A 19,032-nucleotide genomic window follows, 5' to 3' on the forward strand; every position below is an offset into this window, starting at 1 on the left:
AGAGGTTCAACAACCACAACCTCCAACAGGAATTATAACTCAATGTAAAGAAAATCCTCACAATTAGAGCAATAAACAATATTATGATAATGGGGAAAGTGGATTTAAATTATCATGGCTTCTATTTTATGTGTATTCACTATCAACACACCCACAAATAGCAGTCAAGAAATCAAACAATATAGTACATTGGGGAAATCTGTACATACTTGCTGAAAATCTCTGTAAAGTGTTTAAAAGCAAATCTATCACCTTGAAGACTAAAGTGTACCTAACCCAATGAAAAATGTCATGGTAATTAAAATAGCTTTATATGTACATCAAGGGTAGACAATGGATATGAACTAGTAAAGAAGAATTGATGCCTGTGATTTATGGTGTTGTTGAAGAAGTACAACCAGAACACTCCTTAGAAGAAAGAATGGAGGGACTCATTTAACATTCTGACTGTGTTCAAAAGAGTCATCAGTCCTTGGAGAAAGACATCATGCTTGGCATGGTAGTTAAAATATTGTGCCTACTTGGCTGGGCTATTATTCTCATTCATTTGTCACTTCAGACATAGTAATTCCACATGATGTGATCCAACACAATGGCATTCCTTCCATAAGGGAATCTTCCACTAGAAACGAATTGTTCGAAGATTAGAGTGGGATGCAACACTTTACTCAGATGACAGACATCAAAGGATATTTTCGCAGGGTACCTCTGCTTCCAATACAAGTGGACACTATGAAAAAGCTTGCTTGGTTGTTGCTGAGTCTGGATCCTGCATGTGGCTGATATGTGGACCTCTGGTCCTTTCCACTTGAGCCAGTGGACTGCATGCTTGCCTAATTATACTGGGCATCTTCAGTAGTCTGCCACGTTACATTTTGACCTTGGACTCATTTGCCTCTTTAGCCAGAGCCCTGTTATTTTCCTTTGATTTTGGGTTATCAGCCTTCACAGTTAATTGAGTTGAGAGAATATTTTCCACATAGTCTTGGAACATGCCAGCTTGTACAACTGTATGAATATATATATATTCTCTACTTAAACCAGCCTATAACATTTTGTATTGAGAATGATTCTAGAGAATGAACATTATTAAGATGAATTTTCAAAATGTATTCTGAAGGGTGATTACTTTTCAAAGTTCCTATTATTACAAATAACTTTCCCCTATTAGTACAGATAAGTCTGCTTCTATTGTAAGCACTATTAATCCATGGCATGAGATACAACACAAAACATCACCACTAATAGATTAAATATTGGTGCGAAGAGAAGCTCTGGATTAGCATCTCCTTGACACTTTCTGCAATTTTAATAGGAGGTAAAGTATAAGGAGACTGCTGGGTTGGTCCTGCTTATAAAGATCAAGTGGTAAAGGACAGAGATGGGCTCGGTGTTTCGGAGTAATAGCTATTTGCTTCCAGATGAAGCAATATGCCCATCTACAGCCAAATCACCAATTCCATTGGAATGGATATTAAGAATGCCCATTTCTATGCCCTTACTATAAACCTCTCTGGGCACACACACAAACACACACACACACACACAAACACAAACACACACACACACACACACTTCATAAGTTTTACTTCTCTAGAGAACCCAACTTAAGACATAGATTTTGGCAAATATGTATGCTTTTTTTTTAACAACTCAAAATCTTTATTGCTTGCGTCTAATAACCATGCACCATCTAATGTCAACACACATTGCTATGCACCCATATTTTTGTATTCTCTTCCTGAGGGCAAGTATCAAGCAGGGCTATGATGTAAGAACCAGTACCTTAAATTGGTAGTCGGATTTATTGAGATCCCCAAACCTATTCCTGAATCTTAGTTTTGCTATTGTTTTTTTAATCTGCTTTTGAGTTCAGGATGAAGCTGAAGAACAATAAAAGAAGTCCAGGAGAGCCAAAATACAATCGATTCTAATTTGAGAATATCTCAAGAACAGATTTGACAAATTGGACACTAATAACTGATGGACTAATGAGCTGTGGAGGGATATCAAAATCATCATTCATGGAGAAAGCAAAAGGTGATTAAAAAGACAAGAAAGTAGGAAAAGATCAAAGATTAAAATGGATGTCAGAAGCGATTCTGAAACTTGGTTTTCATCATAGAGTAGCTATAGCACATGGAAGAAAGGATGAAATCAAAGAGCTAAATAGAAATTTTCAAAGAGAAGCCTGAGAAGACAAAGTCAAATATTATAAGAAAATGTGTAAAACTCTGGAATTAGAAATTAAAATGGAAGAACATGCTCAGCGTATGTTACGTGAAAGAACTAAGAAAAATTCAGGCCTGAAGTTGCAATATTGAAAGAGTCTATTTACAAAATAGAGAAGGATACAAGAAGCATCAAAGGAAGTTGGAAAGAATCTACGAATCACTGTACCAAAAGAAGGTAACACGTGAGCCCCAAACAACGGTGTTGAAAGAAGTTCAAGCTTTACCGTAAGCATTGATTAAAAACATGGCTCCAGGAATTGATGTAGAAGCTCAATATCAGCAGCTAAAACTGGAACAGAGGCTGGCTATAGCAAAGAACATAATTTGCTCATGGATAAGTTCAGGCTGAAATTTAAGAAAATATAAACAAATCCATAAGAAACAAAATATGACCTGGAGAATACCCCAACTAAATGTGGGCGGCATCTCAAGAACTGATGTAAGACAGTGAACATTAATGACAGGAGGAAGACCTGATGAACTATGAGATGACATGCAAGACATTGTGCATGGAGAAGTTAAAAGTCATTTAAAAGATAGTGAAGAAAAGGTCAACCTGAACGTAAGAAGAGACTTTGAAACTTCCTCTGAATCATAAAGTATCCAAAGCAAATAGAAGGGCTGATGGAAGTACTGAACCCCAAATTCCAAAGCGTGGCTTAAAAAGACAGAGCAAAGTACTATCATGAAATATTCCAAAACCAACAGTTAGAAAACAAAAAGAAGAAGATGCTCAGTATCTTCTAAACTGAAAGAACTCAAGAACAACCCAAGTGTTGAGTTGCAATATTGAAAGATACTATGTGCAAACTGCTGGCTGATGAAACAAACATCTAAGGAAAATGCAAAGAGTCACAGTCACTGTATTAAAAAGAACTAATGGACATTAAATCATTTCAAGAGTTAGAATGCAAGCTGTCTGAAGGTGTTAGCCATAAACAAGGCACCAGGAATTAATGAAATATCTATTGAAATGTTTCCATAAGCTGACAAATCACTGGAAGCACCTCTTTTATGTGAGAAATTTTTGAAGACTTGGCCATCTGACTGGTAGAGATCAATATTTGTATCCATTCTAAAGCAAGGTCATCTAAAAGAATGCACACATTATAGACAAGCATCATTAATATCCTGTGTTAGACAAGGTTCCCTAGAGAACCAAAACCAGCAAATTGATGATTATAGATGGATGATATAGATAGAGATAGATATAGATGCTATAGATATAGATGATATAGATTTAGATGATATAGATTTAGATTTAGATATATAGAGCATGAAGAAATTTAACAACTAATTAGTCCATGCAACAGTACAGATGGCGGCTGATTACTGGCAGTCTTTCAACTCAGGAGGGCTGCTGGGTCCACGGTCATGGAAGCAGACAGCCGAGTCTCCTGTAGAGCAATGCAGGGAGTCCAGCCACAGGTAGCAAACAGCAAGGCAGCTCACAAGCAGTCAGAGAGATGACAGAATCCAATAGTCCCCAGTGCAAGTGCAGGGCAGTAACTCAGGTCTCAAAGGTACCTCAAGTTCTAGTGACCTGATACACAGGTTGGGTGCCTCACGGGGAGTGTAGCTCCCAAGTTGAGGGAGAGAACTAGCAGCCACACACTGGTCTGATCACCACAGAACAAGAGAGAGACAGGCAGGTTTGCCCAGCCATTTATTTCTTTGACACCCAATCAAACTGTGACTTTATTAATCCCACATGTTCCTATTGGTCACTTTGGCACAATAAACCTACCTATTATATACCATTCTATGAAAATTTTGCTGAAGATTATTAATGATGGTTTCAGCAACACATTGACAGGGAGCTATTAGAAGTCCATTCTGGATCCTGAAGAGACCATAACTCAAGAGATATAATTGTGCATGTGAGATCGATCTTATCTAAAAGTCGAGCATACCAAAAAGGTGTTTATTTGTGTTTCATTTACTATGCTAAGGTATTGAACTGTGTGGACCATAAAAAAATCCTGTGGATATTATAAAGAATGGATATTGTAGGACATTTAATTATTCTCATGTGGAACTTGTACATGGATCAAAAGGCAGTTGAACTAGACAATTGGCAAATAGAATTAGGAAATATTGCATGGGTTAAAATGTAAAAAGGTATCTGTCAAGGTTGCATCTGCTCAGCATACTTATTCAATCTGAATTATGAGCAAATAATCAGAGAAACTGAATTAAATGAAGAAGAATTCAGCATCAGAATTAGAGGAAAGCCCATTAACATTCTTGGAGATTACATGATCTTAATTGCTGAAAGTGATGAGGATTTAGAGCATTTGCTGATGAAGATCAAGGATTGCATTGTTCAGTATAGATTCAAACCAATGTATAGAAAACCAAAATCCTCCCAACTGGACACAAAGGTAGAATCTTACAAATGGAGGAAAGATTGGGTTTGTGATGGATTTCATCTTGCTTGTATCCATAATCAATGTTCATAGAAGCAGCAGTCAGGAGATCAAAGGATGTACTGTATTAGATACATCTGTGCACAAGATAGTGTTAAAGTGTTCAAAGGCAAGGCAATACTTTGAGGACGAAGGTGTGCCTGACCTTGGCTGTGGTATTTTCAATCATGTCATATGCATGTGAAGGTTGGACACTAAGTGAGGAAGATCAAAGACTAATGACGCCTTTGTATTGTGGAGCTGCTGAGAAAATACACTAAGTACCATGAACTATCAAAAGAAGAAAAGAAAATCTGTTTCAGAAGAAGTAGAGCCAGAATTTTCCTTAGAGTCAAAGATGGCACGGCTCTGTTTTAAGAACTTTGGACACATTTACAGGATAGACCAGCCACTGGAGAAGGATTTCCTCCTTGGTAAATTAGAGGGACAGAAAAAGAGGAAAAGCCTGCACAAGCTGGATTAACAGGGTGCCTGCAACATGATTTGTTTTGTTCTTTGTCAGTGGTTTGTTGTTGTTGTTTTGTTGTATACTGTTGTTTTGTTGTGTTCTGTCTTGTTTTTGTGCATGTTATTATCTCCACAAGTCTGTTTAAATAAGATAGGTTGGATGAACTATCTGGAGGAAAAATAATGGGACAGACAGTTCTGGGGGGACTTGGGATGGGGGGAAGTGGGGAGTAAGGAAGTGGTGTTAACTAAGCCAGGGACAAAGGAACAACATGGGATCCAAATTGGTGGTGAGGGGGGAGTGGCAGGCCTGGTAGGGAATGATCAAGGGTAAGGTAAAGTATAACTGTAAAGTAAGGTAAAGAGGTATAACTGTAACCTAGGTGGGGACGAAGCATGATAGTGTGGCAGGAGGAAAGTCAAGGGAAATAGAGGAAAGAGATAGGAGGAAAAGGGCATTTATCGAGAGCTAGAAAAAGACATGTACATATTAAAAAATATACATGGATGGGGAAATAGATCTATGTGCCTATAGTTATAGGTTTAGTATTAAGGTGGCAGAAGGACCTTGGGCCTCTACTCAAGCACTCCCTCAATGCATGGATACTTTCTTCTATTAAATTGGTATTGCATGATGCTCACCCTCCTGACACAACTGCTGAAGCCAAAGAGGGTGAACAAGTAAATGTGGTGAAGAAAGCTGATGGTGCCCGGCCATCAAAAGAGATAGCGTCTGGCATCTTAAAGGCTTGAAGATAAACAAGCGGCCATCTAGCTCAGAAGCAACAAAGCCCACATGGAAGATGCACACCAGCCTGTGTGATCACGAGGTGTCAAAGGGATCAGGTATAAGGCATCATCAAAAATAATTCTTACCATAGCGAATGAAGGGGGAAGTGTAGAGTGGAGACTCAAAGTCCATTTGTCGGCCACTGGAGATCTCCTCACAGAGGGGTCTAGAGGAGGAGATGAATCAGTCAGGGTGTGATGTAGCACTGATGAAGAACACAGCTTTCCCCCAGATCCTAAATGCTTCCTCCCCGCCCTCTCCCCCACTACCATGATCTGAATTCTACCTTGCAAGTCTGGATAGGGCAGAGGTTGTACAATGGTGCAATGGTTGTACAGGGGATCCAGGGTGGATTATATCTTCAGGGCCAGGGGTGTGAGGGGTGATACTGGGAGAGTAGAGGTTGAGTGGATTGGAAAGGGGGAACCGATTACAAGGATCTACATGTGACCTCCTCCCTGGGAGATGGACAACAGAAAAGGGGGTGAAGGGAAACTCCGGACAGGGCAAGATATGACCAAATAAAAATTTATAAATTTTCAAGAGCTTATGAGGGAGGGGGGAGTGCAGAGGGAGGGGAAAAAGACTTGATGCAAAGGGCTTAAGTGGAGAGCAAATGCTTTGAAAATGATTAGGGCAAAGAATGTACAGATGTGCTTTATACAATTGATGTACATATATGTATGGATTGTGCTAATAGTTGTATGAGCCCCTAATAAAATGTTTAAAAAAACCAATGGTGAAGGTGACTTAGGACCTCATGGTGTTTCATTCCCTTGTATGTAGTGGCACCAAGTCAATGACACCTAATGAAAACAACATAATGCTCATAGCTTTGTATTAACTTATTTACCATTTATTAAGTACTTCTCTTTTTCCTAAGCAAAACATAACTTTAAATGAGTCTTTGTTATACTTGGAGAATGTAAGAAGAACAGAAAATTGCAATTGAAATCCCATAAGTTAGCCATATTAGTTGATTGACATAGATCTCTGTTCAGAAATGATAACATCAAATATTTATGATACAAATGTGAACATTGATTATAAAAATCATTATAGCATGAAAATTTTCTAAACTTCATCATGCCTTTGCACTTACTATAAAACTGTACTGCCTGATTTCAAGAACAGAGTAAGTTTCTTACTCTATAATACTTTCTCTTTAAATTTCATGACTTGTCAAGCCAAATCAAACACTAATGCAACCCATTTAAAATTCAATGGCTTTTAGTTTTCTGAACAGCAGAAAGTTAATTTTGAAAACGCCAAGCTGTATTCTAGGTTATCTCTCTGTGGGTGAATACAATCCCTGTATGAGATGCTTCTCAGTGTTCATAGCAATGAGTGGGTCTGATGTAGTTGTCGGTTTTTCTATTCTGATAAATTCAGTAGCAAAATTCACTACCATCAAATCAAGCCTGACTCACTTCCACACTGAGGGAGCAGGTAGAGTGCATCTGTCAGTGTGAGATGCTAACTCTCTTTGCGTCTGAGCAAGTGATGCCTTTGATTTGCCGATTTTATGGTTGGCAGCCTAATGTGTAACCACTATTCTAGGAAGGCCCCTTCTTCTGACAAAGATGGTATGAAATTTGAACAAGATGAAATACTTTTTATTTGAACAAAAACTTGGAGTAAATAATGTGAGAGGCAATATATTTTACAATCTGGAAATACATGCATCATTGTATAATGGTCGATACATTTTATTGTACCATTAATATATAAGTTGAAAAATACCTTTTCTTAAGTGCATCAAGATCATAAGATTATAATTTTAAATACTTTGCAAAAACTATTTGACATATTCACTGTCATTATTATTATTGCTATTTTATTCTCTATAACTCTTAAATTTTGTTATTTGAAGATGAATATTGATTTAACATTTAGGTGAACATGCATTTTCTTGCTGTTTCACCATAATCTTTCTGGAGAATAAAGTCATTATTAAAATGGGACCTCAGGGCTAAGAAATGATCATATAAAAAACAATCAAATTAGTCTTGTGAAATTATTTGAAAGGCAGTGGCCTTTAGTTAATTGAAACAGGTTTTTATATAATTATGTGTTTGTATCTATTCTTCAGAGAAACCCTCTGAAGTTATAATGAGTGATCTCAAACTTCCTTTAGTGTCTTTTCTTTAGCCATGGTCATTATTTTAATAATATTGCCAAATTTCTGCAATTTAATATTTATTCAAAGACAGATGGTACTGCCTTTCACCCTTTAACATTTTCTTTCCCTTTCTTCATGTTATTAAATAAGCTTCACAGGAAAATCGTTAGAGTTCTTCAAAGAAAGCATCCTGTAAACCAGAAGATTCTTTGCAACTTTCAAGGCTCTCCACAGATAACACCTTCACAAAGATTCCATACGCAGTAATCGGTGTGTTTTCTGTCCCCCGTAACTAACAGGACTTGTAATAGTGTATTTACTCAGCTTTGGGTGGCTCCACGTTTCCCCCCACCCCCAAGCATATTTCAATTGACCTTTTAAGAACAGTTTCTTCCCCCCACTTCACAATTTATACTCAGTGAAAATACTTATCATTTTAAGAGGATAACACTTAAATAAATAAACAAACTCACTGCTATTGTGTTGAGGCCAACTCTTAGCAACCCTATAGGACAAGGGAGACTGCTATTTTAGTTTCCTAGACTGGAACGCCTTAAGGACTTCGAAAGCCCCATCCTGCTCCCAGTTGGCCTGGTGATTTAGAACTGCTCAATTCGCAGATCACAGTCCAATACAAAGCCACTAAGCCAAACAGAATTTACATTTTAATATATTATTTGAGAGGGGCTGTGGAAGTCCTAGGATGCTATTTTAATTTTGTGTATGGCCAAGCACAAGATATTTTAACATTTCTTAAAAAAAAATTGGATTGTTCAACCAAGTGAATAAATATATCCTAAACCTGGTGTCACAAAGGATAAGAACTTGGTGGCTCAAACTCACCAGTCAATCTGAAGAGAAAGCTGTGGTTGCATATTTTTAAAAAGATTACAGTCTTGGAAATCTGTCCTACAGTGTTACAATGAGTGGAATTGGCTCAATGGCAGACAGTTAAAAGAATCATCTAAATAGAATAAATACATTCAAATGAAGAATTTTAAAGAATAAAGAAATTAAATCACACTTTTCATCATTTCAGGATTAAACATTTTTTTATTTAAAAAATTTAAAGTTATCTGATTTCAGAGTAAAGAACAGAATATCCTGCAATTCAAGTGTGATAGGTAGGTTTATTGTGACAACCTGGCCAATAGGAACATGTGTGATTAATAAGGTCACCATTTGATTGGAGGGCAAAGAGACAAATGGCTCAGCAAGCTCCATCCCTCTGTCTCTTGCTCTCTAGTGATCTAACCAGTGTGCAGCAGCTTTAGCAAGTTCTCTGTCTCAATTTATGAGATACACTACCTGTGGGACAGCCAACCCATGTATTTTATTGCCAGAGCTTGAGATTCCTTGGAGACCTACTTCGACCATGCTGCTGGTGTATACATCACTAGAGCTCGAGGCTGTCATCTTATTTGCTTAAGTCAACTATCCCATCTGGGCCTGCTTCGCTAAACTACTGAGCTGCTCCCTGTTGGCTAACAAACCTGGTGCTTGTTGCTTGTGGCTGCACTCTATGTATGCATTGCTTTAGGGAAGTTTCTGTGGTCTGCTTCCTTGACTTTGTACCCAGCAGCACATGTGAGTGGAAAGACATCCAGTATATTATCCATTCCATGGAAGTGAGTTGAACTGAGCCCCTGTACTGCTGTGCGGACTAATTAGCTGTTATACTACCTTGTATTCTTCCTATCTATCTATCTATCTATCTATCTATCTATCTATCTATCTATCTATCTATCTATCTATCATCTATCTAAGTGTCCTGGTTTTGTTTCTCTAGAGAACCCTGTCTAACACATCAAGTTTCAGTTAAAACCATTTTATATTGCTAATATATATATATTTTAAATTGGTACACTTGATTTTGATATGAATAACCTACTTTTATCTTCGGCATGAGAAAGACATTTTTCTTAAAAAATAAGTTTTACGCCTAAGTTTTCTGGTGTTATCACAATAAACATTACAAAGTTCTCAGCTTAAAAGAACAGAAATATATTTTCTTAGTTCTGAAGATTAGAAGTCCAAATTCAGGATCAGAATTATTTGATTCCTTCCATGTGCTTTGAGAGAGAAACTGTTCCATACCTCTATCCTAGTGTCTGGTGATTTTAATAATCATAGATACTCTATTGCTTGTAGATATATCTTTTCCCATATCATCGATCTTTCCCTGTTTGTCAATAATACCTTTTAAATATTGAAATTATGACCTTTAGAAACCCAATATGACTTATTAATTTATTGAATACATCTGATAATGCTTGGGTCTCTGTATTTCAGAACTTATTTTAAAACAGTAAGTTTGGCTTTAATTTATATGCAAAGAAATTAAAGACCTATTTCTTCAGATGAGATTATATTCACCTATGCAGGTTTAAGGCTTGAATATATTTTTGGGGAATCACAATTTATTCCATCCAGGCATTTACAATACAGTTAAAGGAATCCTAATGTCTATATTATCAAGGGATGGGGGACAAAAACTGAAAAAACACCGCAACCATGGCTATTAACAAAAATCTTACCAAGGATAAAAATGTATATACAGTAACCATATAGAGATCGTATAATTCAAAATATCAGATCTAAAAATAATTACATTTTTGTTGGAAGCTATAGAGAGCAAAAGTCACTTTGATACAACTAACATCAATATTGGGTTGAAAAAACATGAAAGGATATACTAAGTATAAAAGGATGAAGCAGGCGGCAATAGATTTTATGGCATTAAAAATGGAAATCAAAATAAAGACATATATTGAACTTTCTGTTTGGAATAAGAAATGATGTATTAAATCATGTACTCATGCATATGAAAACATATATTGTGAAATATCTATCTATCTATCTATATATAAATCTGTATGTATACAAATATATCTATATGTATTAATAGAGACACTTTTCTCATACACACACACAAAATGGAAAATCCAGAAACAAATTACAATCTCTTTGGAAGGTAAATGATAACATTTTTAAAAACCTCAACAGAAATAAGGAATATTTATACAAAACCACATTTGATTCTTATTTTGTTTCAGATGTTGCTGAAACAAAACATAAATAGTAAATGGGTGGGGTGGGGGGAAGGGAAAGGAAGGAGGTGGTGAAAAAGGAAGAGGAGTAGGATGAGGAAAAACTTCCTAAAAATTTATGAAAATATGGATCAGAAATCTTCATGTATTACCTACAGTACAGATGAAAAATCAGAGAAAATATTGCATCTCTTCATTGATCATACAATGCAGATTTTATCAAAGGAAAGAAAAAACAGGTTAGTGAAGGAAGAGAATGGATGGTGTAAGAGATGTATATGTAATAATAACAATAGGTAATGTAATAAGGGTTCTTGGGGGCTGGCAGAGTTTGGGAGGGAAGAAAAAATGGAGTTGATATTACAGTGCTCAAGAATAAAGACAATGCTTAGAAATTGTTGATGCAAATGATTGTATATGTCCACTTGAGATACTGATGCGTGGTTTGTTATAATATATATAAGAGCCCCACTAAAATGATCTATTATATATTTTTTAAAAGAAGACATAAGAATTTGTCTGAAAATATAGTGTTAAAATGATAATAGATTATGGGTTTGCTAAGGCATAATCTTTAAATAATCAAATCTATAAGTAACTAAATTCGATCAAAGTACTTTTCTCAATGCTGATTAAAAATCCTTAAAAGCAGCCACAGTAAAAATATACCATTTTAAAGAGAAAACTGGCAAAGGCATAGGAGATAGACTGAACGTTAAAAAATTGGAGCTGTTTCTTAGACCAAGGTACTTCCTTTCCTGTTTTCACATGATGGCAGTGAGTTGAACTGAGTTAATAAATAAACTGAAGAATGACATTAGGAATAGGCCCCTTGTGTTTTGTATGAGCATCTACCTAAATAATGATCTAGGGATGGAAAACGGGGCTAACAGTCAGTCATAGTTACAAAATCAAATTTATGTTCCTCTCATAGTCTAATAAACACAATTTATGATGATGCGTCACTGAATCAGAAAATAAGAGTCATTGATTACTTAGGAGAGGGGGTTTCTGGCAGTGGAAACAGTATTCCCTTTATATCTATTATTGCTGTCAAGTCACACCAACTCAGGTTAATCTAATGTGCAACAGAACTGAGACACTGCCCAGTCCTGTGCCATTTCAAAGTCATTAAGCGAGAGCCCATTGTTGTAGCCACCATGCCCATCCATATCCTTGATGGTCTTCCTCTTTCCACTATTGCTTTTATACTAAATGTAACGGCTGTTTCAAGGAACTGGTCTCACTTGATAACGACCTACGTGAATGAGGCCAAATCTTTTCATTCCACTGCTAAAAAGCAGAATTATTGTGGCTGTACTCTTTTCGAGGTAGATTTGGTTGCTTTTTCTGGCAGTCCTTAGAACTTGGGATATTTTTCACTAGCCCCATAATTCAAATGCACTGGTTATTTTTTGGTGTTTATTGAATGTCCATTTTTCACTTGCACATGAGGTTGTTGAAAATAATATGGTTTCTCAAAGTGACGTCCTTCTTCGTCATCATTTTAAAGATTTTGTGTATAGCAGGTTTGCTCAATGTAATATGCCATTTGATTTCCTCACTGCTGCTTCCCTGAGCTTTTATTGTAGATCCAGGAAAGGCAAAATCCTTGGCAGCTTTATTCACTCCTCTGTTTAGTAAGTATTTTATTACAGTCCAGTGGTAAGGATTTAGGTTTTCTTTACAATGAGTTGCAATCCACACCGACACCTGCAGTCCTTGATCTTCATCAGAAAGTGGCTTCTGGTTCTCTTCACATTAGTCATTACAGTGATGAATGAAATATCATCTCAATCCAAAATTAATAAGCAAAACTATTAACCCAAACCAATAAATAAATACATTTTTAAAAGACTCTCCCCAAACCAGAATTAGGCCGACCCCCACATTCGAATGGAATTCCACAGAAAACGAAAATAGATTGTCTAGAGTGGGAAGGGAACTGACCCACCACACCACATCCAGAAGGAAGCTGAAACAAAGGAAGGAGAAAGGAAAGGACGTAGTGGAATACACCTGGGCCCACCAAGCCCAAGGTCGATAGCCCAGCTCGAAGGGCCCATCATACAGGGAGGGCCATACAGCTGGCTACACTGCGAGATGCACCATCCTGCACCAACACATGGCCCTACACAGGACAGCACATGAGACACAGTGGGGGGTGTGCGACTGAGCTGACCCCGCCACACTGAGGCAAATACTGGGGGCGTGCAATGGAGCAGCGGGGGAAGCAGAACAAAGGGATCCCGAGGGAGTATAAAGGATGGACTTTGGGGCCAGGACGTGGCACCACACAAGTTTCATCTAGAAAACACTCCTAAAGGCCAACAAACTGACCTTGAACTACTAGCAATTATTCTATTAATTTTTGCTATCTTCTTGTTTTGTCTTTTTTTTACCTTGTAAATTTTGTATGTTAGTGGCTTTTCTGATTATCAGTGTGTTGGTGTTGTTGCTGTCGAAGCCATGTTCATATGTGCCACTTAGGCACTGTCAAAGTCATCTGCATTTGTATGCACATATTACTATATCAGCAGGTCCACCTAGAGAAGATAGGTTGGACAAATAATGAGAGAAGAAAATAAAGGGACCAACGGTCCTGGAGGGACATGAGAGCGTGGGAGGTAGGGGAAGGGAAGAGATGTCGCCCAGCACAGGGACAAGGGAACAGCGAGTGGTTCAAAATCAGAGGAGGGAGGGGAGGGGAGGACTGGTAGGGAATGCCAAGGGCAAGGTAACTGAGAGAAATTACTGAAACTGGAATGAAGGCTGAACATGGTAGTGGAACAGGAGGAAAGCGAAAGGAAATAGAGGAAAGGAGTAGGAGGTAAAGTGCATAAAGGGAAGCCTAAATACAGACATGTACATATGTAAATATATGTATGATTATGGGGGCTGTAGACCTATGTGCATATATTTATAGGTTCAGTAGTAGGGTAGCAGATGGACATTGGGCCTCCTCATGCATAGTCCCCCAATACAATAGCACCTCGCCCTGCTAAACAGTCATTGCAGGATACCCACCTTCCCGACATGATCACTGAAGACAGATGTGTGTGTAAGCAAACGTGGTGAAGAAAGCTGATGGTGCCTTGCTATCAAAAAGATATAGCATCTGGGGTCTTAAAGGCTTGAAGGCAAACAAGCGGCCATCTAGCTCAGAAGCAACAAAGCCCACAGAGAAGAAGCACACGGCCTAAGCGAATACAAGGTGTGGAATGTACCATGTAGCAGACACCAGGGAACAAAAACAATCATTGTGTGATCACCTTCCTCACATAATCGCTGAAGATGAAAGTGTGCATAAGCAAGTTTGGTGAAGAAGGCTGATGGTGTCTGGCTACTTAGAGATATAGCGTCTGGGGACTTAAAGGCTTGAAAGCAAACAAGCGGCCATCTAGCCCAGAAGCAACCAAGCCCACACGGAAGCAGCACACCAACATAGGTGATCGTGAAGGGCATAGGAGATCAGGTCTCAAACATCACCGTGATCAGGGGAAGTGCGAGATGGGGACCCAGTGCCCATCTGTAGACAGCTTGACATTCCTTCCAGAGGGGTAGTGGGGAGGAGATGAGTCACTCAGGGTTCAGTGTAGCAACAATGAAACTCAAAACCTTCCTCTGGTTCCTGAACGCTTCCTCCCCTCCCAATTATCATGACCCCAATTCTACCTTGTGGACCTGGTTATACCAGAGGATGTACAGCAGTGCAGTAGGGATCTGGAAACACAGGGAATCTAGGACAGACGAACCCCTCAACACCCGCGGTAGGAGTGGCGACACCAGGAGGGAAGGGGGTGTAGAAAGGGAGAACTGATCTTGGAGATCTATGTGGAACCTCCTCTCTGGAAGATGGGCAATGGGGAGGTGGGTGAGGGGAGATGCCAGGCAGTGTAAGATAAATTATAATAATTATTTATAAACTATTAAGGGAGCAGGGGAAGGGGGGAGCGGGGAGGTAGGGGGAGGGGGAAAAAGGGAAACCGAGCTGATTCCAGGAACCCAATTGGAAGGTGAATTTTGAGAATGATGAGTGCAACGAATGTATAAGGGTGCTTTGCTCAATTGATGTATGTACGGATTGTGATAAGAGTTGTATGAGCCCCAATAAAAAGATTTATTAATAATAAAAAATAAAATATTAAAAAGACTCTCTAGAATACATAGAGGCAGTATAAATGGGGAGTGTAAAATGATCTAACCTCTATGGAAGTCAACATAGCATTTTCTTAAAAAGAAAAAAGTATAATTCCATATGGTCCAGCAATCTCAGTGCTAGGTATAACATTGGGATATACCCTTGTAAAAGTAGAACCATGAAAGGAACAGATATGTGCATGCTCATGTTAATCACTGCAGATTTCACAGTAGCAAAAGAAGGTAGAAATAACCTAAGTGCCTACCAAGATATGGATGGCTAACCTATGGTACATACACACAATGGGCTATGATGCAAAAACAAAACTAGAGATACACATGACATGGATTAACTTGGAGGATAGTATGCTAAATGAATTAAATCAATCACTAAAGAATAAATATTGTATGAGACTACTGTTATAAAAAGTTAAAAAAAACAAAAAAACTAACAGAAATACTTTATGAAGTTTAACTGTGGTGAGAGGGAGAAGGGTAAGAAAACATAAGCAGGAGGGTAGACACATCTTACCTTGGATGTAAGGAAAAATGAAATAAGGGGAGTTTTCTTGCACTATGTAATCAGGGGAGTATTAATCAGGGACACAGAGGCTGCATCAATGGGCTCAAGGATAGGAACCATTGTGTGGATGGCACAGGACAGGGCAGTGTTTGTTCTGTTGTGTGTGGGTAAAGTCAGTATGGATCTGAACCAACTACATGTAACATCGCAACAATAAGGGGAAGATGAGTATACAATGATCAAGTAGGAAGAAATTGGAAGGAACCCTAGAATTTAAGACAAAGCAGTATAAAATCCTGCCATAACAATTGCCTATGCATAGATCAGCAGTTCTCAACCTGTGGGTCGCGAGCCCTTTCAAGGTTGAATGAACTTTTCACAGGGGTCACCTGATTCATAAAAGGAGCAAAATTACCGTTATGAAAGAGCAATGAAAATAATTGTTTGGTCGGGGGGTCACCACAACAAGCCATGCCTCTCTCCTTTGGACTTTTTACAATACGGTATATGGTGGACTGACGGAGCCCAAACTTAGTCTAGAAGAAACGTAGAACAGGTATCATTCATCGGGTAGATCAGTTTATGAGGAGTGGTAATTTCCTAACAGTGCAGGCACAATTGCAGATTACCAAACAAGTGCTCTCACAGATCCGAGATGTTTGCATGCGTATTTGGGAAAAAATAATACCATCAGGAGGCAGGCGGAACAATTCCACCGCAGTGAGGCAGAGGAATGATGAGCCTTACCTAGATTTCGTTTCCAGGCTACAGGATGTGCTTCACAAAAATGTGGCAGACGCCATGGCTGCAGACAATCTCATTCTTACAAGAGCATATCAGAGAGAGCCCACCGCGTCAATCTGCCATAAGGAACAGAGCTTGCTCCTTGATTATCTGAGTACACAGACATACAGGGAGAGATGAGGACAAGGCTGACCTGCTGGCCTTGGCAATGGTAAACTACATCAAACCGAAGGGCAAATGCTTTAGGCCACAGAAAGGTTGCTCCTTTCCAGAGAGCATCCCGGCAGCGTGCCCCAGACAATGGGATGCTAAGAGAGAACCCCGGCCAGGACTACATGAAGGGCTGGGCCAGGTTCCAGAGGACCTGGACTGTGCCCTCGTTGAAAGAAGGGCGATCACTGGAGAGCCAATGTGGCTCAAGAGTCAACTGTGATGGAATCCCTTGATGAGCACTTCCCAGTTGGGAAACTTGTAGGGGGTCCTGTTCTGAGCCCCACCCAACTGAGCCTGAGGGACTGTATTCCTGCTGAACCCAGCAAGCAATGCATGGGAGTCCAGTGAGCCTTTCACTCAACCACACTGCCTGGGTACGGCTTCGATAGATTGAAACAGCCAAGAAGAGTTTCAGCTGGTTCCAGGTGGGCGGCCAGAAATTATTAGGACTGGCCTTCGGGGACCGCTGCCAAAAAAAGACCATAGGGCTCTTATTCAGAAAGCTCACCTAAATTCTCAAGGTGTTCAAGTTGTTACTGCAATAATTGATCAGGGCTATGGAGGGGAAATTAAGGCAATAGCGAAGTCTGATATACAGTGGCTTATAAAGAAGTGAGATGGCATAGGACAGCTACTCCTGCTTCTATGTCCCTGTGTGCAGAGGCTCCACCAATCAGGATGAAAAGCCAGAGAATTCAGATCCACCCTTGAGTCATGGGGTATTCCGGATTGCTATCATGGAGCAAACAATAATTGAAGGGAAAACATTTTCAAGGCTTTTAGATTTGGGAGCCAACACTTCAGTTATGAGCCATCAACCATGGCCAAAAGCTTGGCCACTGACCAGCACTAACTTTATTATGGGAGGTATAGAAGTTGACCCAGAGAAAGTGTGCTAAAGTGGTGATATCCACAGTGTACAGGACGACCTGTAGTCAGACAAGGCTAATTAAACCAGTGGTAACTCTGACCCAATCAAGTCGTGGGGAAGATATCCATTATAGCAATGGGAAGGTAGAATATATATCCCCCAACAGAATTCTGTAGCACATAATATTATGAAGACTATGAGCTGTAAGAGAAATGGCCTTGAGGAAGAGGAACAGGGAAGTCTTTCCCTTCTCAGCGACACCCCTGAAAACAGCCGCTATCACTTGGGAGATCCACATTTCTGATTGTGACCACTGATGTGAGGCCTGCACCCATTAAACTAACTTGGAAGTCAGATGACCCAGTTTGGATAGAAGAGTGGTCCCTTAATAGTGAGAAGTTGCAGGCACTACATAATCTAGTTCTAGATGAGCTGAGAGAAGGTTATATTGCAGAGACCCTTATTCCCCTGTATTTGTAATTTGAAAGAAATCAGGCAAGTTGGAGGATGCTCATAGACTTCAGAGCCGTTAATTCTATTAGGCAGCCTATGGGGATACTGCAGCCAGAACTTCCTTCAGCTAGCATGATTTCAAAAGATTGGAATATGAGTGTGATATACTTAAAAGTTTGTTTTTATACTATTCAGTTATATCCGGCTGATCATGAGAGATTTTCATTTGCTGTCCCAGAATTAAATGATAAAACTCCATATAAGAGGTACCACCTTCCAACTCTGGCTCAGGGCATGTTTAACAATGCTAGGGCCGGTCTTTTCTTCACAGGGAGAGTGTTAGAGCCAGTCAGGAAACTCTTTACCGAGGCTTATATTATCCTCTACATGGTTGATCTTATAATAGTTGCATCTAACAACGATATCCTACAGCAGACTTATATGCCCATCAGGGAAGCTGTCTCTCAGGCAGGATTGGTCATTGCCTCTGATAAGATTCAAACCACCAGTCCTCACACTTCCTTAGGAACAGTGGTAAATAGGACCACAATCAGGCCACAGAAACTTGAGATTAGAAAAGATCATTTTGGGACATTCAATGACTTTCAGAAGCTCCTTGGAGACATAAACCGGATAAGACCAAGTTTATACATTCCCACAGAGGAGCTCTGGTACGTACTTGATACCCTAAGAGGGAACTCACAGCTACATAATCCCAGCAAGCTCACCCCTGAAGCTCGATGCAAGCTGAGTTTGCAGAAGAACGCATCAGCCAGGGAAAGATTTATGGGGTTGACCCAGGGAAAAGCATTCACCTTGTTATTTTTCACACTCTTAGCTCCCTCATTGCTACTCAAGCCCAGGATGATAAGCCTCTTGAGGGGGTACATTTGGGGAAAACAGGTCCTAAAGTGATCTGGCCTGAGTGGGGGCAAACAGCACAGCCAATTTCCAAAGGCAGGCTGAGCTGCTGTCAACTGAGTGGGTATGAACCGTCTGTCATAATTCTGCCTTAC

The 19,032-nt window shown here is 39.3% G+C and overlaps 1 long non-coding RNA gene across 1 annotated transcript in view; it reads right to left on the bottom strand.

Annotated features, from left to right (window-relative positions):
* LOC142438872 (uncharacterized) overlaps positions 1-19,032 on the bottom strand; it is a 97,472-nt gene that overhangs the window by 10,125 nt on the left and 68,315 nt on the right. The window contains exon 3 of the long non-coding RNA XR_012782821.1: positions 5,987-6,066. This is a non-coding gene — a long non-coding RNA (uncharacterized LOC142438872). The remainder of the gene's footprint in view (positions 1-5,986; positions 6,067-19,032) is intronic.

This window comes from Tenrec ecaudatus, chromosome 2, assembly GCF_050624435.1.
Source record: "Tenrec ecaudatus isolate mTenEca1 chromosome 2, mTenEca1.hap1, whole genome shotgun sequence".
Taxonomy (NCBI): domain Eukaryota; kingdom Metazoa; phylum Chordata; class Mammalia; order Afrosoricida; family Tenrecidae; genus Tenrec; species Tenrec ecaudatus.